Consider the following 22,616-nt stretch of genomic DNA (forward strand, 5'->3'; position numbering starts at 1 on the left):
TCTCAGACAAATGGGAGTGTTCCTCAGTACAAGCTAATAGACCCCATAGATGGTTAGTGCTGCTTTCATTGCTATGGTGTGCCCACATCCTCAATTGGCTAAAAGCAGGGGCAGTTTGAGAGTGCTGGAATGGATAAAACATCTAGAGGGCGAAGGGTCATACCAAACTGTGTACTGCCACCTGTGTGGCAATTAAAAAGTATTCTGTGGACAATGTAACCGGAACTGAAATTAACAATCACGAGGGAAGTACTTTGGCAATGGACCAACCCACCTGATCCTTCGCATCATCAATACACGTAAAGACATTGAATGCAGGAAATTGGTGTGTATATGCAACCTATAAATTACCTTGTTCATTAGCCAAGTAACCAACTTAGTTGTATTCATTGGTAGAGGTGGCACAATTGAAATCACTGCCATATAGGGGCATGCATCAGGGGGGATCAAGTACTACTGGGTTCTGTAGTCAATTAGAACCAATTCTCTCACCCTCTCTGGTTCCCTTGTTCTAGTTCGCTCCCACCGTCTTGTGTGTTGATGATATTAGATCCCTGCCTTTTAAAAGAACTGCCTTTGTGGCCGTTGCGGAGGTTGGACGTAGGAGCGCCGAGTTAAAGGCTCATTCAGGTGGAAGCCTATAGGTACTTGTATAACTTTAGGATTGGTTCACAGAATAACTTTGTCCTTTATAAAGCGGAGAAAGCTTTCTATCACCATAAGTGCTTGCACCTCTCCCACTCAGTGGCCTCATGTAAGCACCAAGAGAAGCAATGTTTTCTAGGAAATGTATTTTAGATGCACTCTGGATCGGCTCAAATGAAGGCAGCTTGAACTGGCTCAAGACAGTATTAAGCTCTCCTGGTATTTGTGGGCGTCAAAGGAGGAACTTTTCGGCAAATTCTCCCATTAAATTGCTTTATAATTCTCACTGAGGAAAGAGTAGTTGAATTGCCTTTTCTTCTTCGAAAACATATTACTACCATATGGACTCATACTGACTAGTACTTTAGACAACTCTAAGCTATGTTCAGCAAATATGGAAGTATTTGATAGGGTGTCAAAGTCAATGCATGGAGTCCTTTGACTTTGCATCCGATACAGAGAAGCTTCCACTTGGCAATAGAGGTATTTGTGGTTGTTGGCATCCAGGGTTGTTCCAGGATGTTTCTGGATTCTGCTGTCAGTTCAAAATAAGCAAATTCTAGGTCATTAGGTACCGTGCGGTCAGGCTCAATCCCCATAGGTTGTGGTGAAGTATCTCCTTTGTGCCAGGAGAGAAGCCTGGAGTGAATCTGTAATGGGATTGCAGGGAGAACAAATAGATTCAGGGGCTCAATGAACCAGTACTGGTTTGACTAGGGTAATGAGACCTAGAGAACTAAGTTCCACCTTCGCGATCCTTAGGACTGTGGTGATCAGGGGGCAACAGCAGAAAGGGGTATGCAGGGATGTTAGACAATTTGACCAAAAAGACATTGCCTCTGGACCCTGGTTGCCAAAACCTGCTGACATAGCACTAGAATGTCCAGTGTGGAGCAATCCCATTTATGGTAGATGCAGTCCACTTGATCTTGGTCAAACTCCCACTTATAGCAATGCAAAAGTGATCCTCGGAGTGTGTCTGCCTGATCATTTTGGCATCCAGGAAGATGCTCCATGGCGATGCCCACTTGACAGGAATGTGTTAGTCCCAAAGCATCAGCACCTCTTCGGACTGAGGCCGGAACCTCGTCCCAACCAGCATGGTGATGTAAAACAGGGATGGTGTATGGTCATCCCGATGCAGACCTCGACCTACAGGTCTTGGGGGAAACGCCCGTAGACACAGTCTTATGGCACAGAGCTCCAAGATGATGCTATGGAGCATCTTTTCTGCAACTGATGAGAGGCTCTTGTATGTGAGCTCCCCAACCCTCCATGGACACATCCGTTGTGAGCACCACTCTGTCCAATGAAGGATGGGAGCCCTGCATTGAGATTCATAGGGAACTGCCTCAATACGAGTGCCTGTTTCAAGCGTTTCGTGAAGTGTGCCGTGACAGACCATGTGCAATGAGCCTGCAAAAGGGTATAAAAGTATGCAGGATAGCAGGCCGAGCGGAGATTTGCAGCGGCCTGACCATGACCGAGTGCTTGACAGAAAAGGTCTTTGCCATGCATTGAAGCTTCATTACGTGTCTAGTATTGCTCCCAAGAACCAAAGATTTGTGTCTGTGGTTTCATAGAGCAGTTCAGTGACAGGCCTATTTTGTGAAACTGAGATGCAGGTGACCTTAGAAGCCTTTGTCTCTTCCCTGTATGGCTTTGTTTGGCAAAGTACAGTCTGTTGACCCCTTTCCCAGCGATGATCAGTTGCCGCCTTACCTATCACCCTGTCCCCTCCTCTGTTCATAGACTCCCACAGTTGAAGAGCCGTATCCCTTTAAGACATCAGCTTCCTCGGCCTCCACGGCCGATCATGTGGCCTGGTCAGCTGATGTGTTCTCCTTGAAAAAGGAAGAGACCGAGGAGTTGGCGTGCTCGTCCTGGAGTCAACCGCCTGCACCGGTGGAGCCTGAAGTAAGGACCTTTTTCATCGCGCAGGCCTTGGAGGACTTTGGAGCCCTGCGGATCCTGGAAGGGAAGCGGAGCAAAATGACCCACAGAAGGAAGCGCCCGAGAACCGGATTTGCAAAAAAGAGGGAGCCGGACCCCCTCTGGCACCACGCCTGCCATGGCCCCGGAGGGTCGTGGCTTGCAAAGGTACGGAGCCAGTTGGGGTCCGCTTGGGAGACACGGAGGACGGGAGGGAAGGGCGGGACACCTGCTAAGCAGCCATAGCGGAGTTCATCTTTAAGACGCCAAATCTCTCAATAGCGCCGAGCGTACTTAAAGTATCACTGGTGACGGTCGGGTGTTCTGTTGATCCTTCACTTCCCGGTTTTCTCTTATCTTTCTGATTTGAATACATTTCCTTACGAGGCCTCTTTTTGTGTGTATCCCCTTCCCCTTCTCCCCCTCCCCTGCCACCTGAGTCACAGACAATTGGAATCGCCGGACGAAGATCAGGAAACAGAAGACCAAGGCCTCCTACATTACCCCAGACTCTCCAAATCGAGAGAGAAGAACTTTTGTGTTTCCCATTTGTTTTCCCGTCTACAGTTTATTTAGAAAACCCCTCCAAAGAGAAATAAAGAACCTTTGCATAACTCAAACCTCTGTCTCCTGGGCTCCTTCTTCTCTGCACCACAAGTGCAGGTACAATTGTTGACCCTGCTGTCTGAGGAAGGCAGCAACCAGTGCTAGGCATTTGGTAAATATATCTGGAACGGATAGGAGTCAGAATGGAAGTGGCTTGAACTGGTAGGGCTGCCTGCCACTGAAAAGCAAAGGCATTTCCTATGTTCCCACTGTATGGGACAGTGGGAACATCCCGAAGATCCAGTGACATCAGGTAATCGTTTCTCTGGAGCATCAGGAGAACTTCGTGAGGCACTACCATGTGAAAGGTGTCCAGCTAATTTTTTGGTTGAAGCATGTATGTAAGGTGCTCCCTTTTGACCAGAAAATCTCTATATCCTAGTCTATAGTTTCTGCTGGGTGCATAGACCTCGTCGTAGCCGGGCTGTCTTGGAGACAATACATCCCTCCCTGAACTCTCTATCGACTGAAGTCTCCCCTTGAGCCACGATAAGTTGTTATGCCTGGACAACTATATCAGAGGGCACCCCTAGCGTTTCCCGTATCCATATTGGTTTTAATATTTTGCAAGCCGTCGTCAACATGCTTTCCAAAAAGTGTAATTCCGACAAAAAGTGTATCCAATATTTTTCCTTAAACTTTCAGATGGAGAGCTGTAGATTTCAGCCAGCCAGTCTTAATACAGTCTTTCCAGCCAACTACCGAAAGCCTGCATATGAATCGTCCACTGCAGAGTCCATGACTGCTGCTCATGTTGTGACACCCTCTTTGACGATGGCTTAAGCACTCTTCCTCTTATCCTCTGGAATGAGGTTGATTAGTGGCGAGAGGTTATGCAAGACCTGGTAAAATAATGGCCCAAAATTGCCAAGCATTTGCAGCCTGGAATGATTTATGCCAGGGACCCAACGCTATGACCCAAATTATCTATGCGCCTGCCGCCCTATCAGTAGGTAGCATGGCAATTCGAAATGTTGTGGCCTTTTCAATGGAAAATCTGCTGATTGCAAATTAGTGTGCTGCCACTTCATGCTTTGGGTATATATTTATTAAAAGTGATCGTTTTTAACCATGAATTGAGAAATATTCCTGCCCCCGCCCTGATGACAATGCTGACAATGAACTAAGAGGCAAGTTAGCAGTCATGTGTAGCCTATATGTGGCCAGATATTATATATGGGGCAAATGTTTAGTCTATTGAATCAAACAAAAGTGTTGTGTGTTCAGCACACATGCAGAACGCAAGTATTTAAAGGTGCTCTCATAGGTCATAAAATATTTGCCCAGGACCACATCATTTTAAACTAGTTTATGGGCCAAGAGCATTATTATTAGGTCGAGTAGATTATTTCAGCCACTAGACCTACAGGTCTACTAACATTTTTATGATGTTTCGAGGCCTGTCTGGGGAAGTAACAAGCATCCAACTATGTGGGACTACAGGCAGTCACAGAGGCTTCCAGATCACTGTAATCCCCTTCCAATTCAGAATCCAGAATTTGGGTAGGAAGGCTTGCAATCACCTCAATAGGTGAAAAAGTGACTGGTGCAACAAAGACTGCTGACGATTGTCATAGATGAAGTTGATAGCCTAGTTCAGAAGTCTTTAAAGTTTTTTGCTCTGAGCTTCCCACGCAAAATGTTTTGAATCTGGGGCCCCCTCCAAAATACTATGGAAAGGATTGGGGGGAGCTGAAGGGACAGGGCTGAGCACTGTGGTTGGGGCTTACCAGATTTTGTCTGGGGTACTTTTCCTGTAGCTCATAATCCACACTAAATGTGAGACTTATGAAAAAGAACAAATGCATCAAACAAAACCAGTAATTGACCCATAAATATATAATTAGAGCACTGTGAGCCACTCTCGCTCCTGGGCCTCAATGCAACTGCACCAGTTGCACTAATGATAACTGAGTCTCTGAGTAGCAGGCTATCACCTCTGCCGATTTCACCCTTCCCTGCCATTCTGGACCATCACTCCAATCTTTATTCAGGTTTTCTGTCCCTTTCACAAAAAAAATCGGAGCTCCTACATGTTGAATCCCTTTCATCAGCAAGTTTGCCCTCAACCATAATATCAGGAAAGAAAATAAGCCCCCGCTCAATAGAACGCGCCGCGCAGGCGCGATATCAGCGCCGCGCAGGCGCGGCGAGCGGGCCGTGACGGAACCGCTCTGTCACCAGCACAGCCCACCCGAGGGGCGTGACGGAGCGGTTCCGTCACCAGCGTTGGAGGGGTTAATAAAGAGTATTAACCCCTCCCACGCTGGTGACGGGACCGCTCCGTCACGCCCCTCGGGTGGGCTGTGCTGGTGACGGAGCGGTTCCGTCACGGCCCGCTTGCCGCGCCTGCGCGGTGCTGATTTCGCACCTTCACTGCGCGTTCTATTGAGCGGGCGCTGCCGTGACGGAACCGCTCCGTCACAAGCGCAGCCCACCAGAGGGGCGTGACGGAGCGGTTCCGTCACCAGCATCGGAGCGCCGCACGCCCCCACCCGCCCCTTAGCGCTGCGGCAGAATTGCCGCCGCAGCGAAAGGGTTAAAGTGGGACAGTCATAATTGTGATGCATTGTGCCCCTCAGACCCTACCCCCCCCCCCCCCCCCCCCACCAATAGTACTATTACACCTGCTTCAATTATGAGTGAATTCCTGGCAAAGCGGGCAGTCTCCTCTGCCCTTTGTTAGAAAAAACAAGGCTACTATCTTGAAACTCCATCCATCCTGCCCACCAACATCTGAGGCTAAACCAAGGTGTCTCCTCTGCCTCAATTATCCCAAAGCAGCACTGGCACAGCAGGTGACACTGGTCCGCAATGCAAGGAAGGAAGGATAGTAAACCAGCTAAAAATGGGATTAGTTGGCTCCTCATTCCGCTGCACTCGGCATCACCAATTATACTTTCTGCTCCTATGCTTAGAAAAGGATGAAAAGTAGCAAGGGTGACTTAAGCTCTAATGTTGGCAAGGACAATGGCCCCGACTCAGTTTGTCTTTTAGTAGGACAGCCATAATTGAGGTGCAGTGGTCACTTACACTGTTGGACCCCACACCATTAAGGGAGGGACAGCCCTGCTGAAGAAGAAAAAAAAACACAGCCCCCATACATCTCCCTTTTCCTTCGGGGCATCTCGCTAAGGGAGCGGCCTCTGTTCATTTGAAGTTAAAAAAAAAATGAGCCCCAAATAGTGTCCCCATCTATTTAATATTATCATTGAATCGTCCTCCTTTCCTCTTTCTCCAGAGCTATTAATGTGAAGCGTAAGAGTTCTGAGGATCTTTGTATCTGAATGCAATCCTGTAGGCACCCTCTCTGACAGCCCCTGGTCTGAATTTTTATATAAACAGCTGTCCATTAATGGTTAATGCTCAGATTGTTAGCACTTGTAAGCGAAAGGGGTGAGTAGAGACAGCTAAAGAAGAAAGAGGCCGTCTCAAAAACCTTTAATTGAAGAAGTCACTTAAAATGTCATGGTGACAAAAGATATCTTCTTTTTGAAAAAGGTAATGTGATGGTATTATCAGATGAATTCTGGGGTAATGAAGGCACAAATATTTTTGCACTAGGTACAATCTGACTACTTATTGTAAAATGTACATTTTGAAAGCACTTTAAAAAAAATCTCAAACTTCACTTTGCAGCAGCCTAGTTTTTACTGCATGCAATACTATTTTAAAATAATACCTTACATATTCACAGTGTTTTTTGTTACAGGTTGGGACCATGTAACACTATAAATACAAAAGTCGCTATTCCCTACTATGCCAACTAGAATTCAATGTTGTGCCGGTCTGGCTTCAAACACACACAGACATCTGCAGTAGTCTAAAAACCAACTCAGGTTTCATAATGTAAAACAGTACAAATCCCACCAATAAGTTTCCTTTAAGCTGTGTGCACTATTTTATATACAGATACCTGTAGGCAAAAAAATAACAAAATACGTATCCAATGTTTAGTTCTTTGTAGCCCTGTCTTATACCTTGCCCCCACACTCACTAACACTATCCAGTATGGCACTCAAGATTACAGCACCAGTGCTTTTTTTAAGCACTTCACGGGCTGCTTGTAAACTAAGACAGCCTGTACACGAGCCTAATAAACCGGGTTGCTATTACCCAGAGGTTTCTGGCTGGCTGGGATGCATCGAAGCCAGGCAGAATCCACCATACTAGATAGGATGAGTAGGGTACACTTGTCCCATAACCTGTGCTAGAGGTCACCCTTGGGAAGCTTGGCACAGAGCAGTCAGGCTTATCCGCAGGGTCAAAGTGTAACCACACCCACCCTCACAACACACGTGGACGGTACAATAAGGCACCACATTGTATATATAGCACACTGGTATTTGTATTACACACACTTTGAAATCAAGATGACATACACATTGGTGAACTCTTCAATTAGCAGCAGAATTGCATTAACATATACGTACTAGTCATAGGTGTTCACTTGCCCAGTTATCCCCTGAGCCTCGTAAGCAAAATAAAGCCATGTGAATACTTTCCCGAGGTGTTCACGATCCAAGCAATCTCTCCCACATCAAAAGCGGCAAACATCTATGCAGGCTGTTTAGACGTATGCAAACTTCCTGCTAACACATTAGCATAAAACACGACATTCCCATTATGCATATACTGTACAGTTGTAATGGTCAAGAAATCACAGGTTTTGACTACGCCTCGTGACCCAGCCACTCAAACTACAACAGCCAACAATACAAGCTGCACCAGCTGGCGACACTTTGATTAGATTGCCGGGACCACCTAAAACGTAAGGAAACAGTTATATGTTCTTGTCCTTTCAGATTAGGCCCTCAGGTACCCAGCTGCAGCATCACTAGTGAGAAATCATCATCCCCGTAGGCAAAAGACTAACACTGGAAGCTGGTGTGCTTCCAATCAGGAGAATTGTTCCCCGTCCGGCAGGGGTGCTAAGTGCAGTTGCTCCAGGCAGCCAGCTGTGGGTGCAGACAAGGCACTAGCAGATCCAGTCATGATATTCTCAACAAAAGACTACATTGTGGAGTGGGTCGAGGGAGCCGGAGACCTCGGACTGAGGCTGCGATGTCAAGCACAGTCGTCCTCCCGATCTGGAGATCGGAGGCAGGTTAAGCAGCCAGCTCAGGTCATGTGGACTCCCCAAACTTTCCCCAACACCCCACATGCTACAAAGTGTGAGCGAGCACAGGTTTCCGGTTGTAATCTCGGGTCCTCACTCAGCAAGCTTACCCCGCACTCCTCAAACACCTCACGCCACGACACCCCCAAGTTGGCCGCTGATGGTTACAAGCACTCTCCTCGGCACAGTGTGATTACTGCACACGCCAGTGCAGTCCATGTCCCAACCGACGATCACCCACACCCATTTCTGCCGCACCCTGAGCGGCCCTTACAATCTCATAGAAATATGGAGATCTTTCCTGTCCTTGGAATCTCGGGGATAGGAGGCCAGCCGATTGGCTCCTGGAGTGGCTTAGGGACCTGGGCCACGACAGTTGGCAATTAGCTGCAGGCCAACAAAATCTAGGCAAAAACCACCAACTGATAGTCCCCTTCCTAGAGTACAAGAAGGCCAGCACAAGTCTGCAGATAATCCAGCAGCAGTCCCTCATGCCCAATAGTTACTCGTCGATGTCCCCGCATCGAACCAGGGTAATATAGCTCCAATCCCACAGAGCCCCAGTAGTTCTACCCACAATGGCCTTTGAAGATGAGATCAGTTCAAAAGGCCACCTTTGAAATGAACGGGTCATCTCTAAATTTTGTCTCGTCTGCAATTATACCCCGGGAGGTTTGATCAATATCTTTAGAGGGGATATAACCCTGCCCCTTCGAACGCAGATGACAATTTCACCCTCACATATCCATCAAAGGAAGGCCCTTCAGAGTCGGAGGTCTGCAGTTTCCTTAGAGCCCCTAGTTTATGGCTGTCTTATCAGGAATACACAGATGTAGCTCTCCCCCTAGCACCCAGATGATAATTGTAGACAGGCCGACAGGCACACAGAGCCACGAGCACAGAAATGCCCACATTTTCAAAGTAATTAATGTAGGTGGAGGTCGCACTCAGTTACACTCCTTATCTGTTTGTATGGTATGTGTGCTGTGCTGTGCTGTATTACTGCCTGCTGAACAGTGTCTAAACATGAAAGTGGCCTAACCCCAGAATATGGCGATTAGGACTGCAGCACGCAACAACAATCTGAATTTAAATCATTCAGCAATATTTTAATTCATATTTACTAAATTATTCCACAATTTCTTCATTGAACACATATGATTACATTTTTCACAAATCCATTGTTGTAGATATTTACATTACATGAGACTCAATTACTTCTGTTGATAAAAGAAACCACAGACTTTAATTACCCAATGCATTTCGGGACCTAACTGTCCCTTCATCAGGGATTCCTGAAAGAAAAAGGAAACCTTTAATCAGATGCCTTAAACGAGCCATTAATAATAATATCGCAAGCATTTGGTCAACATTTCTTATTGTACAAATCGACATTTACATGATTCTCCTTATCTGGAAAAACAATACAAATAAACATGTTTATAGCTAACAGATACTATAAAACCACCTAAAATGTTGTTGAAACATCTTCGTAGGAAGCTCACCTTATAATGCAAAAAAGCTTGTGCTTTAATTACGGAGCTATTCTTGCTTCTGAGACCTAGACGCCAACAGATTGATGATCAGATTTAACCGTCCGAAAAGAAGAAGAGAAAAAAAGAAGAAACAAAAAAAGAAGAAAGGAAACGAACACTAATTGCAACTAGAAACCAATCTTACCGAATAATAAACTGAAATGCGGCTTACAGGTTCAGGACCTGTTGAAAAATATATGTAAAGGCACATATTGGTATATAATCTATGAAAGCGATGGGAGGCAAAAAGAAGTCTGTAAACATTCTTTTTTGGACTAAGGCATACTGATCTGACCTTTATTAAGAGAGTCGCGTTTCTAAACGGACTCAATGCAGTAATGCGGGCGTCGTCTGCAAAAATGAAAGAAAAACCTCATCTAATACCATCGTGTCAAAAGTGTGTTTTAAAAAAATGAACTAAACCTGAAAAGGTCTAAAAAAAAAAAACGCTTACCGGTGGAAAACGCCACACACGCATTAAACAGTACGCCTTTCTCTGTCTGGAGGGGATACACTTCCGTTTCCGCCTCCACTGATAAAACAAATAGCGTCGCTATTGGTGAACACAAAAGGTGGACTATTGCTGTTTCGCGAATGCCCTTTCAACCAGTGGCATGTAGTTCATTATATATTTACCACAACACAATAATCGTCAGTAAAGTACACAAACATGTTCTGATAGGCGTATCTTAATTTTACGCTCAGTTTTGCCCACATACAGTAGTCCACAAGTTGGAACTGCAAAAACTGCAACAATGTTATCCCTGGAGACATCTTAGCACATCCTAGAACGGGAGAAAGCATAAAATTGTCCCACACAAGTAACTGTGATTCAGAACATCTTGTATATATGATTAAATGCCCTTTTGGACTACTGTATGTGGGCAAAACTGAGCGTAAAATTAAGATACGCCTATCAGAACATAAAAGCCGCATCCGAATAAAAACACCACATCACCACTGGCATTACATTGGATTGAACAACGTAATTCGATTGCCCAATTAAAATTCCAAATAATTGAACAAGTACCAAAAAGACCCGGCATTGACAATTCAAAAATCCTCCTACGGAGAGAGGTCTTCTGGATCAAAAAACTAAAAACTTTGATGCCATTCGGGCCCAATGATAAATTGGAAATGGGTTGTTTTCTATAAAACCAGGCTTCTTTTTGACTCCCATCGCTTTCATAGATTATATACCAATATGTGCCTTTACATATATTTTTCAACAGGTCCTGAACCTGTAAGCCGCATTTCAGTTTATTATTCGGTAAGATTGGTTTCTAGTTGCAATTAGTTGCAATTAGTGTTCGTTTCCTTCCTTCTTTTTTTTGTTTCTTCTTTTTTTCTCTTCTTCTTTTCGGATGGTTAAATCCGATCATCAATCTGTTGGCGTCTAGGTCTCAGAAGCAAGAATAGCTCCGTAATTAAAGCACAAGCTTTTTTGAATTATAAGGTGAGCTTCCTACGAAGATGTTTCAACAACATTTTAGGTGGTTTTATAGTATCTGTTAGCTATAAACATGTTTATTTGTATTGTATTTCCAGATAAGGTGAATCATGTAAATGTCGATTTGTACAATAAGAAATGTTGACCAAATGCTTGCGATATTATGATTAATGGATCGTTTAAGGCATCGGATTAAAGGTTTCCTTTTTCTTTCAGAAACCCCTGATGAAGGGACAGTTAGGTCCCGAAATGCACTGGGTACTTAAAGTCTGTGGTTTCTTTTATCAACAGAAGTAATTGAGTCTCATGTAATGTAAATATGTACAACAATGGATTTGTGAAAAATGTAATCATGTGTTCAATGAAGAAATTGTGGAATAATTTAGTAAATATGAATTAAAATATTGCTGAATGATTTAAATTCAGATTGTTGTTGCGTGCTGCAGTCCTAATCGCCATATTCTGGTGTTAGGCCACTTTCACATTTTCAAAGTGGCATTTCCACATTTCCATTACACCAGTGAGGATTTACCATAACTAACTCATCAATCGAATGTGAGCACCAGGCCCTACCATACCGAACACACCATCCAGTGCTATTCACTACCAGTGCATGCAGCGCACATGCCCTACCTCTTCCGGGCGCCGCACCCTGCCAGTACTCTGATGTAGCAAGAGACATGCAGCACCATGGCAAGTAGCTTTGCAAATGCCAAGCCGAGTAACAGTAACCGGCACACACAGTCCCCACCATGGCAAACCTGTGGCACGTTACTACCTCCTTGGGTGGCACAACCAGTGCTGTGGGTTCACGGAGGAGCATTTGCATTACAAGCTCTAGGTATGTGTCTTACCCCCAGACAAGGGACGTACACCTAACCCAAATGTGCCAAATCATGTATACACCAATCACCAGTATCTATATGACTGGCACAGCGCTTCGATCCTAAATGGCATTGACAAAGCAATCACCAAGTCCCGGAGGGAAAAAAACGGAAAGAGTCGAGGGAAAGAACCCCAGAAAGTGCCATTTTCCAACAGTCATGCTTTCATTGTTCAATGTTGAAAAGATTGTTGCCGCTCCTACCGCTGGAGAGCAGAAGGATCGGTGTGCAGGCTCTTGTGACATCTAAGCCCGACTATGCCAATTGTCTGTAGCTTGGTATCCCTAAATCTCAGACCCAGCCTCTGCAAGTGGTCCAAAATGTGGCTGCCAGAGCCATCACGCAATCTAGTCTTAGAAACTGCATGACCCCAGTTCTTAAATCTTTGCACTGGCTCCGCATCAAAGAGCGGATTGAATTTAAGGCCTTGACCATCTTTTTTAAAGCTTTCCACAAGGTTGGTGCCAAGTACCTTAATAAACGTGTCAACCGTTATTCAACGTCCAGACCCTTGCAGCCCTCCAATACTAATTTGGCCACTCTGCCCAAAATACGTCTTACTCGTACAGGTGACAGATCCTTAGGTCTTCTGGGTGCAAAATTATGGAACAGCCTGCCGGAATACTTGAGGCTTGACCATAACTTACTTTCTTTTAGAAAGAGCTTAAAGACATGGTTGTTTCAATAAAATACTGGCCCTTCACTCCTCTCTTGCTGCCGCGGAAGCACCAGGACACTCTTGTTGAGTAGCTGTGTGCTCTACTAAATACCTGTTTTAATTTCATTTCATTTGTACTCTGGCATTTCAAATTGTATATGTTGCTTTAGTACTCACTCCAGATGGGTGCTTGCAGCATTTCCTATATCAGTAGTCATACAGAATAAATCCCCTCTCTATATACTCCAACAGCAGTACTGTTTTCCAAGGCAGCATTATAAAGCATGCTTTGACTTAAAGTCAAACTACAAATCGTGGGATGCTGAAGACTGGTGGCTGAAACAATTCTCGCTGAAAGTTACCCGTGTGACTAATCAGACAGATATGCTTCAGGCTCTTCTAGCACAGCCACCTTTATTTCAGTCCACTCTGACAATCCGCTTTTTAAGGATGCTACAGAACTTACTACCTTTAAGTGCTTGCACCATTCCCTCTACCAGTAGCTGTACAGATCCCCCTCTACCTGGGCCGCTGCTGCAATCTCTCCATTCATAATAGACCCCATGTTATGAGGCTGAATTTCAGACACTGTTTTTCTTTTCTTTAGCAAATAACTCTAAGCATGCTGGGACTTATATGATAAACGACAACATCTAAGAGCTGTTGGCTAAACTGGTACTTGCTGACCCTTAGCCTCACTGACCGATAGCCCTACCATTCTTGCTTCTTAGTTCTGTATGAGTGCTCATCCTTTCTCCGGGCTACTGCAGAACTTTGTTGTCACATAAATGGACGCAGAATAACCTGGCTATACAAGTGTGCTGTCGCTGTACATCTTGGTGCTTTAATGGCACACTGAACAACCAACAAAACGTTTGCTTCACTAAGGTAGTTGAATATTATGACAGGATCAGTTTGTTATACGTATCCAAGTCTCTTTCGATTGCACAACTTTACATACTCTCATACCCACCATCTCTACATGTGGTCCTGTACTTTACCATATATAAAGTTCCTGTAGGATAAAAACCAACAAAATATCTACAGAATATTTTGTTCTTTTTAGCTTTCTATTGTCCCCTCCTTATTCTCACTAACCCCTCCAGGTTACACTCCAGTTCACAGTTACCATACTTATTCTATAACCTACTACTGTCTGCCCGGGCTAAGCTTTCACCTATAAGCTGACCAACCTTGATGACAGTACAAGCTTAAACTAACTGTAGAAACATAGCCCACAACCAGGAGAGTACAAAACAAATGTACCCCTGCAACATTGATTCCTTTGTTTTGTGATTTTGGGCTTTGTTTTTAGAGTCATTTCAGCATGTTCTATGTGCAAGCCAGCCCCGACCATAAAACAAGCTATCCTTACTATAGAAATCTCCAAACAATGTTGCTTGGCTAGCAGCAATAAGGGAAAAACCAGAACTCTAGCTGCTTTATTTCTCTGCTACGGTTTATAGATTCCTAGTGAAAGGTCTACCGGCCACAAGGAAGCGTCTGCTGGGCGGCACATTGATATTGAGATATTGATAGATTATATATATATATATATATATATATATATATATCTTTGAAATATTTTGAAACATCAGAGACCCCAAGTGAGATTGTACTCTACTCTCTTAACAACTCACCTACTACTCCAATTCAGGGTAGACGCAGCATTTCTGAACTTGGACACACTAGAGCATTTTTAAAGTATTGTCAACCTACAGTATTGGTCAGGTTTGACAATAAATCTTGTTCCCACAGAGCGGGCCTCCTTCCCTGAGCTGCCTGCCAGGTCGAGGTGAGGCACATTATCCTACTATTGAGGGTAAGTGTGATAACATCATTTTGATAAAGATGGCTAATTGACAATATGAAAAACAGGTCATTAGAATAGCACTGAAAATGATTTTGTGCAATCTTTTGTTTTTTCTCTCTCTTATGTTTACAGATAGTACCAGTAATACCCGACATAACTACGCAGGACTACTGGTGTTGTATCTTTTCATTTTGTTATTCAAATAATCTTTTCATTTTGTTATCACATTGTATGGTATTAGCAGCAGCATTAGAAAACATTCCTTTTTGGTCCTGTAGAAAGCCACAGAGTAGTGATCAAATAGGATGAAACATGTTGACCCATTAACTGAGTAGTTTTATATCTATACTACTCTTTGCACTGCTTCTTTTTAACCCTGCCAGTGAGAGCATCCCAGTAAAGACCGTTTTTGCATCGCCCTAGGCAGTTTTAATTCACCATTTGTTTATTTTACTTTCTGTTGCGCAACACCCTCACTACACCGTAATCTTCACGGGATTTTAGCATCCTAGATTGAATATCTATAAAAACATCTCTGAGCTCCTTCCCCACAGTGGGGAAGTTGTAGCTCCCAGTAAGACTAGGATTTCCTACTGGTAGGAGGAACCCATATGATGAAGCATGTCACCCTCGGGTGAGTGAGGGTTCTAGTCCTATAGGGATGATTACCCCTCTCCCCTTTTGGTAGTATCCATTATTAATTTGAGAGAGTCCATACAAGGGATTGCACATCCAGTTTCAAGGTAGACATATATATTTCTTGTGCTAGATATTTAGACCGGAGGTGGCACTGTGTTACTGATTATATTAAGGGGAAGTTCTCCTTGTGGTCTTTAAATTAGTTTCCCTGGGACCGACCGACCGAACACCCCCCCACACCCACCCAGTCTCTAGCAGTTTTTCCCTCCTGGCTGTGCAGACAGCATCAGCTTTGAGGGCAGCGTGGTCCACCTCCACTAGCTGCTTACAGTGGAGTCACAAGCCAAATGGTTTTTTAAAGATTTTGCAGACACTTTTGTACAAAGTTATAGGGTTTTCACAGAAGTCCCGATTTCACCTTTTTGTTTTTGCATCCTTCAGTGCGAGCTTATGAGCATCATCACTTGCAGTTGTGCAATTAGAGTAATTGGGAAAACAGCTGTATCCACTGTGAGGTTCCATGTAAAAATGTGACTTGACAATGAGGAGCCTGCATTCGAGAGCTGCATGTAAAGACTTCCTAGAAGATCTTCAGGGCTACTTTGCTCATCAGTGAGTGGCTTCAACAAGAAGAAGAGCACACTAAACAGCTCAACACATTTGATATTTGACTTCAAGCATGAGATAGCAAGCTGTAACAAGCCTTACCTTGAGAAGAAATTCTGGTTCCTTGCAGTAGGAAGTGAGACTTAATGAGACTGGCTTCAATATAGCTACTTCTTTGGCAGCCTAGATAGAACACATTGTGTTATTTGTTTAACATACCATAAAATACTTGCTCGATTTGCACACATATTCAAATTGGGCTTTGGTTATAAAACGTTTGCCAACTAAGTAGACAAGTCCTAAAAATGGCTATGTGAAATATCTCCTAAAAAAAATCATAGTAAATAAGGTACAACGAGCAACATAAAAATCTGACCTCAACCACTTTAGACGCTATCGTCTTACAATGAAGGAATATCTCATTATTCAATGACACAAATCAAGAAAACATCCACATTTCTGGCACCATAGGTTGAAAAAGGTGAAAAGTGACAAATGCCAAAATTATTTAATAACATATTGAACAGACTATTTATGAGTTACCCAACTCAAAGATATTCACAACATCAAAAGGTCTTGCAAACATTAGCATCAAAAAGCTTGCATGGATGTCTGCTGCACATAGTCAACCCATTTAACTAATTATGCGACAGGATAGATCCATGTTTATCACTAAAAAGTATTGGAGGAAAGGAAAGGAAAATCTACACTGGAATTTACAGCTCCCCACTTCAGCCAAACCACCAAATCTCAACTCTGCACCTCCCCAGAGTACCAGTTTTACAGTAGAGCGTGAGAGCTGTAGACATATGTAACCAAGAAAATAAAGAAAGAGGAAAGCGCACAAGTTGCTAATTAGATCAGATATCTGGAAAGGTCCGGTTCAAATTCATTTTAGGAAGTAGTCCCTACTTGGCATACTACCCCCCACGCTTGCCTCCTGCTCAACCTACCAGAAGGGCTGTAGTTGTTAAGATGGAATTTAGACAGTAGCAGTCAGCAAAGAGGTGTAGTTTTCGCCACTCTGAGATAGAGAAAGTGATTCAGTGTGTTAACGTTGTCGGCCAGTGGTGATGCAGTTGTTCTTTTGGACAGAGTACACTGGCAGGAAGACCGCAGTGCCAGTGTACAAGTGTTTTACAGCCTGGGCCACATAGCCTACACCTGCAGGGGGGAAAAAACAGTTACTTTGACTCAAATTTCGTTTACATTTATCTACTGGTCTTAACTTCTATTGCTTTATAGCTTTATTAATGAGGTAGGGCAGCATGAGATAATTACAAGATGTAAGAAGAGCACAAAGACAATCACAATTTCAAAGAAAGACACAAAATAGTTTAATGTGGCAATTGGCTCTTTACCCCTAACAGTTCCATTTGAGAAGAGGATAGTAGCCGGCTCTCCCATTTACTGTATATGCGGCGCTGCCTAGTCACGCAGGATGCGATATTTATATGCAAACCAGCCATGTTTAGGCAGAGTCAATAAGAATATTTACCACAGCTCTTAACAAGTCAACGATGTTAAAGGGGTGTGGTGACATCGAGCTGATTTTACAGCTTAATATTTACATTTAAATTAGGATGACTGGGGAACATTCGAGGAGATTTCATAATTTAATTTAGCATGGTGATGTACGATTTCATCATAGAACTAGATGCAGTTAGATCGGTTTGATACTTTATTTTGACGCAAGTCTCAGACAAAGGAGCATTATTTAGATAAAAAAGGTTCTCCTTCCAATTGAACATTTATTGATAGCCTTAAGAAAACAAAATAGTACGCATCCCATTTAAATCTGGTCCACAAAGGTGGGAGCTTACACCAATGATGTTCTATGTTTCTAGCTAAACAGCCTTAAAACACAATACAAAACTCTGCAAAGTTCAGAAATTACACGCTACACAAGGAAAAAACAGAAACACTCCCTCAAAAATCTGTACGAGTTCTATGATTAGCAACCCAGGCCTAACATGGGAAACCACTAGGACCAAATATCTGGGTATCTGGTTTGAAATCAACCTTAAAAATGCAATAAAATAACAATTTACACTATTAAAACCGTTTAGGCCACAGGCCTCCAAACTCTATTACGTAGTGGGAAAGAGCGGAGACCATTATAAAAGATGGCCTTTCCACTTACTAACATCTTTTTAAGACAGTTTCCCATATCCATAGTTAGTGTTGTCTTAAAATTAATGACATTCTCTCAAAAATAATCTGATGTTCTAAAAATGAAGAATACTACTCCAAAAGCTAATCCTTCCCCCCCAAAAAGGGTGACTAAAACTTGCAGGCTATAATCGATACTGAACAGCGTTTCTAGCAATGTGCTCTATGGTTCATGAAGTGGAAGCAAAATCCTCTTATGGCTGGAAATTGGAAAAAAAAATGTGGTTTGCCCACTCTCTTATCTCACTCGAGACAATAAAAAGACTGTCAGAACATTCATAAATTATACAGACAAGTGACGTGTGAGGCTGAACGGTTCACTAACAAAATCCTTCACACTATCAAGGGAGACCTGTCAAGGCTGTCCACTTTCTCAGCTACTATTCGTAATTGCAATGGACCCACTTTTACGCCATCTCCAAGATAATCACTCCCATAGGGGCATACAGTTCAAAACGGGCCCCCTTTTAATAACACTCTACGCTGATGACATTATTCTCTATGTGAGGCAGCCAGACGAGAACCTAGAGCCCATACTTCAGGAGATCACATGGTACAGTGCCCTATCTGGCCTTCACATCAACTGGTCTAAATCAGAAGTCTTCCCCCCCTAAGCCCGGCCCATTGTGAACGTGGCACTGAGTTTCAGTTAAAATGGTGCGAGGACTCAGTTAAGTATCTAGGAAAACACATTTACAAGGACCTGTCGCAAATTCTCTAACTGAATTATGGCCCAGCAATGGAGAAGCTGAGCAACAAGGTGGACCAATGGTTGAAACTGCCTCTCACTATGGCAGGCAGAATCACTCTGATAAAGATGGTTGTTCTCCCACAGTTTCTCTATCTTTTTCAGAATATATCAATACCCCTAAACAGGAGTTTCTTTACAACGCTCCGTTCTCATCTTATAAGACTGGTATGGGGAGGAGGTCAATCCAGGGTCTGTTGGGACACACGGACGCTGCTGTATGAACGGGGCAGATTTGGGATCCCGAATTTCTGCATCTATTACTTGGTAGCACAGTGTAGCTTCTTGGGAACTGGTTCCACTGATGCCAGGTTCCCTTATTTGTGGCCGGAGTCTTACCTTTATCACCCAACTCCCCTGTGGGCTTTATTGCCGATAAGCATGGCCCGAGATCCACAGGTTCTGCAGACAGTATTGATAACCAGTTGGGCCTGGAGGCAGCTTGTCCGGACAACCGGGGCGCAATATCTTTATTCTTCCGCACTCCCACTGGCTGGGAATCTCTGGATCCCCATCACGCAGGAGAAAACAGTGCAGCGCACTTTAACAAAGTTTTGATTGGACAATTTTGGAGACCTTTTTCCTGGAGGGCACAGATTTTCACGTTTAGAAGAGGACCGGTTTAGTGAAGCCACATTCATGGATCAATTTATATTGTGTAGGCTGTAGAGGGTGCTTTGATCACTGGTTAGTAGCTACCCACAAGAACCACCAGAATTCCCAGCCTTGACACTGCTTATGAAAGATAGTAGTGAGTGCGTGTGCCGCTCGTAGTCTTTACTGTGTGCAAAGGACTTGTGTTCCAGCTTGTGATCGAAGGCGCAGCTTTTTGGTCCGTAATACCCAGCGGAGCTCGGACATTGTGAGGAAAACCCTTGACTGGTGCTCAGAGACAGGGGCTGGGACTGCGAGACCCAGGGACCACCGCGCAGGAAGAACGCAGCGCACCTGGTGTCTCTTCCCGCCCCTGCTCCTCCCTCCTTCATCAGCCTCTTAACGACTCGCGGACCCCGCTTCGCGGGAGCCGCTCGTAGTCTTTACTGTGTGCAAAGGACTTGTGTTCCAGCTTGTGATCGAAGGCGCAGCTTTTTGGTCCGTAATACCCAGCGGAGCTCGGACATTGTGAGGAAAACCCTTGACTGGTGCTCAGAGACAGGGGCTGGGACTGCGAGACCCAGGGACCACCGCGCAGGAAGAACGCAGCGCACCTGGTGTCTCTTCCCGCCCCTGCTCCTCCCTCCTTCATCAGCCTCTTAACGACTCGCGGACCCCGCTTCGCGGGAGCCGCTCGTAGTCTTTACTGTGTGCAAAGGACTTGTGTTCCAGCTTGTGATCGAAGGCGCAGCTTTTTGGTCCGTAATACCCAGCGGAGCTCGGACATTGTGAGGAAAACCCTTGACTGGTGCTCAGAGACAGGGGCTGGGACTGCGAGACCCAGGGACCACCGCACAGGAAGAACGCAGCGCACCTGGTGTCTCTTCCAGCCCCTGCTCCTCCCTCCTTCATCAGCCTCTTAACGACTCGCGGCCCCCGCTTTGCGGGGGCCGCACGTAGTCTTTACTGTGTGCAAAGGACTTGTGTTCCAGCTTGTGATCGAAGGCGTAGCTTTTTAGTCCGTAATACCCAGCGGAGCTCGGACATTGTGAGGAAAACCCTTGACTGGTGCTCAGAGACAGGGGCTGGGACTGCGAGACCCAGGGACCACCGCGCAGGAAGAACGCAGCGCACCTGGTGTCTCTTCCCGCCCCCTACTCCTCCTATGTAGCTCCACCCCTAACGCTTAGCGGGACGCCGGACTAAGCCAGGACAAAGGGCGGACAGTCTGAGACAGTCTGAGACCGGCAGAGACTGGACTGGGCACGTCACACTGCCCGTACTGGCAATAAGATACCTGGTTAAAGTAAGATTACCTGCGCTGTGTTATAACTACACTGTAATCTATCACTGTTCCCCTTTGTCTTCCAGCGCTCAACCCATTTGTAATTGTACGGTTTAAAAACTTGTGTTCCACAGGGGTGTGGAATTTTAAAAAAAATGTACTTGTCCAGCGGACAAAATTGTGCAGAAAACTACTTGTCCTGCAAAGAAATCTACTTGTCTAACCTATTTCTTAAATCAATTAAACTGACCGCCAAAAGTGTACCTTTGGTCTTAGAGGCATTTTAGACATCCTAGTGCTGAAGTATTGGGAGAACAATGTCAACAAAGAGGGAGCATACATGATTCAGAAATTATACTTTACCCGGTGTATGCTATACTGGTAAATCAATATTACATATTAATATTACGTATGTTTTTGTACAAGATATTTACAATGAATATAAAAGATTGTCACAAATCAGCTAGAACCAAACCTTGCATTTTTTTAAATAACGAACATTGTGGTATAAGCAGACATCCAGGGAGAACCATGAATAATGTGACTGACAGGGCAAATCTAGCAAAAAAAGAACTTGGGGGCCTGATGACAAACGCCAGAAGAATTAACTTGTTTGTTTTCAGACGGAGGCTTGAGAGTACTCTAGCAAATTGTGGGGGCATTTTGAAAGGACTTTGGTGCAGACACAGAGGATTTTGACCAGAAACAATTTATGAATAGTTTTGACTTAGTGCTATTGATGTGCTCAACCATCATTTTGTCCCGGAAAGCCAGCTCACAAGTCTGCAGATAGACAGAAAGGAATGATAGGTTATGGAATAGGGTCGCAAATCAATGGCAACTTAAAGAAAGGGTGACCTGGTTGGTTGTTAGAAAGACAACATAAAAAGTCAGAGAGAGATGGGAAGAGTGGAGATTTAAGGACATTTGCAAAAGAAGAAAGAGGAATGGAAAAAAAGGATGAAAATGATGAACTTACAGTAAACGTTGCAGTCACCTTGGTCATGAGGTTAATATGGCGGTGGCTGCGCCAGTATTCAGCTTCCAAAAATTGATAATGTTCCCAGTATGTGATTAATACTTCACAAATCCATAGGTGTCTCCCTCAGGACAGCAGCCAGAGAACAAGTCCAGTGACCAGTGAGGCAAGTGTTGCACCTGTGCACTGTACACAAGACGTTTAAAATGAAGCACCTGTCAGTCCTCCAGGTGTAATATGTTCTAGGCATGCCCCAACACCAGAACATGGAAAACCCTCCATCACATGTATGACAGAGGTAACAACATTTACAAACATTCACATCAGCATTACTTGGGCTCGTTCTAGAGATGGAAAATGTGTTACAGTGGGAGTCAGTGATGACCAAGAGGTTACATGGAGAGCCAGTGATGTATGGGGGGTGCAGGTGAGTTACAGAGGGATGCAGTGATGTCCTGAGGGAGGAGTTACACAGGGTGGCAGTGATGTAACGGGGTGGGCAGGTGGAAGTAGGAGTTGCAGAGGAAGGCAGTGATGCCCTTAGGCAGGGGTTAAAGTGGGAACCACTGATGGACCATTAGTTCACAGCGAAATACAGGAGAGCTCTTAACCCCTTCCATGCTGCCGTCGGCCATTGGGCGACGGCAGCACTACCTGCCCAGTGCTGCCGTTGGCCAATGGCCAACGCGGCCCGCCCGTTTTGCGGAAGTGCCGCACTTCCGCAAAATCGGCGGCGCATGAAACGGGTTAAAGAAGGAACCACTTATGGCTTCAGGGGAAGGGAATACAACAAAGCTGGGGCTATGCTGATTTTTAACGAAAAGAGATGGTTTGTCGTTTAAAAGAAACGGGAGATGAGAAACACAGGGAACTAGATGGTTGGAAGAGGGCAGAAAGAAGGGAGGGCTGCAAGAAAAGAAAGGGGACTTTGATTGGGTAAGAAATACAGCA

The 22,616-nt window shown here is 44.5% G+C and overlaps 1 protein-coding gene across 4 annotated transcripts in view; it reads right to left on the bottom strand.

Moving 5' to 3' along the window:
* Positions 1-22,616, bottom strand: part of SMAD2 (SMAD family member 2) — a 317,920-nt gene that overhangs the window by 257,189 nt on the left and 38,115 nt on the right. For all 4 annotated transcript variants that reach the window (XM_078674778.1, XM_078674776.1, XM_078674779.1 and 1 more), the window contains exons 2-3: positions 16,841-17,051; positions 15,990-16,070 (exon numbers count right to left, since the gene is read on the bottom strand). The gene's annotated coding sequence lies outside the window, so the exon portion shown is untranslated. The remainder of the gene's footprint in view (positions 1-15,989; positions 16,071-16,840; positions 17,052-22,616) is intronic.

Source organism: Lissotriton helveticus, chromosome 2_1 (assembly GCF_964261635.1).
Source record: "Lissotriton helveticus chromosome 2_1, aLisHel1.1, whole genome shotgun sequence".
In the NCBI taxonomy this organism is placed as follows: Eukaryota; Metazoa; Chordata; class Amphibia; order Caudata; family Salamandridae; genus Lissotriton; species Lissotriton helveticus.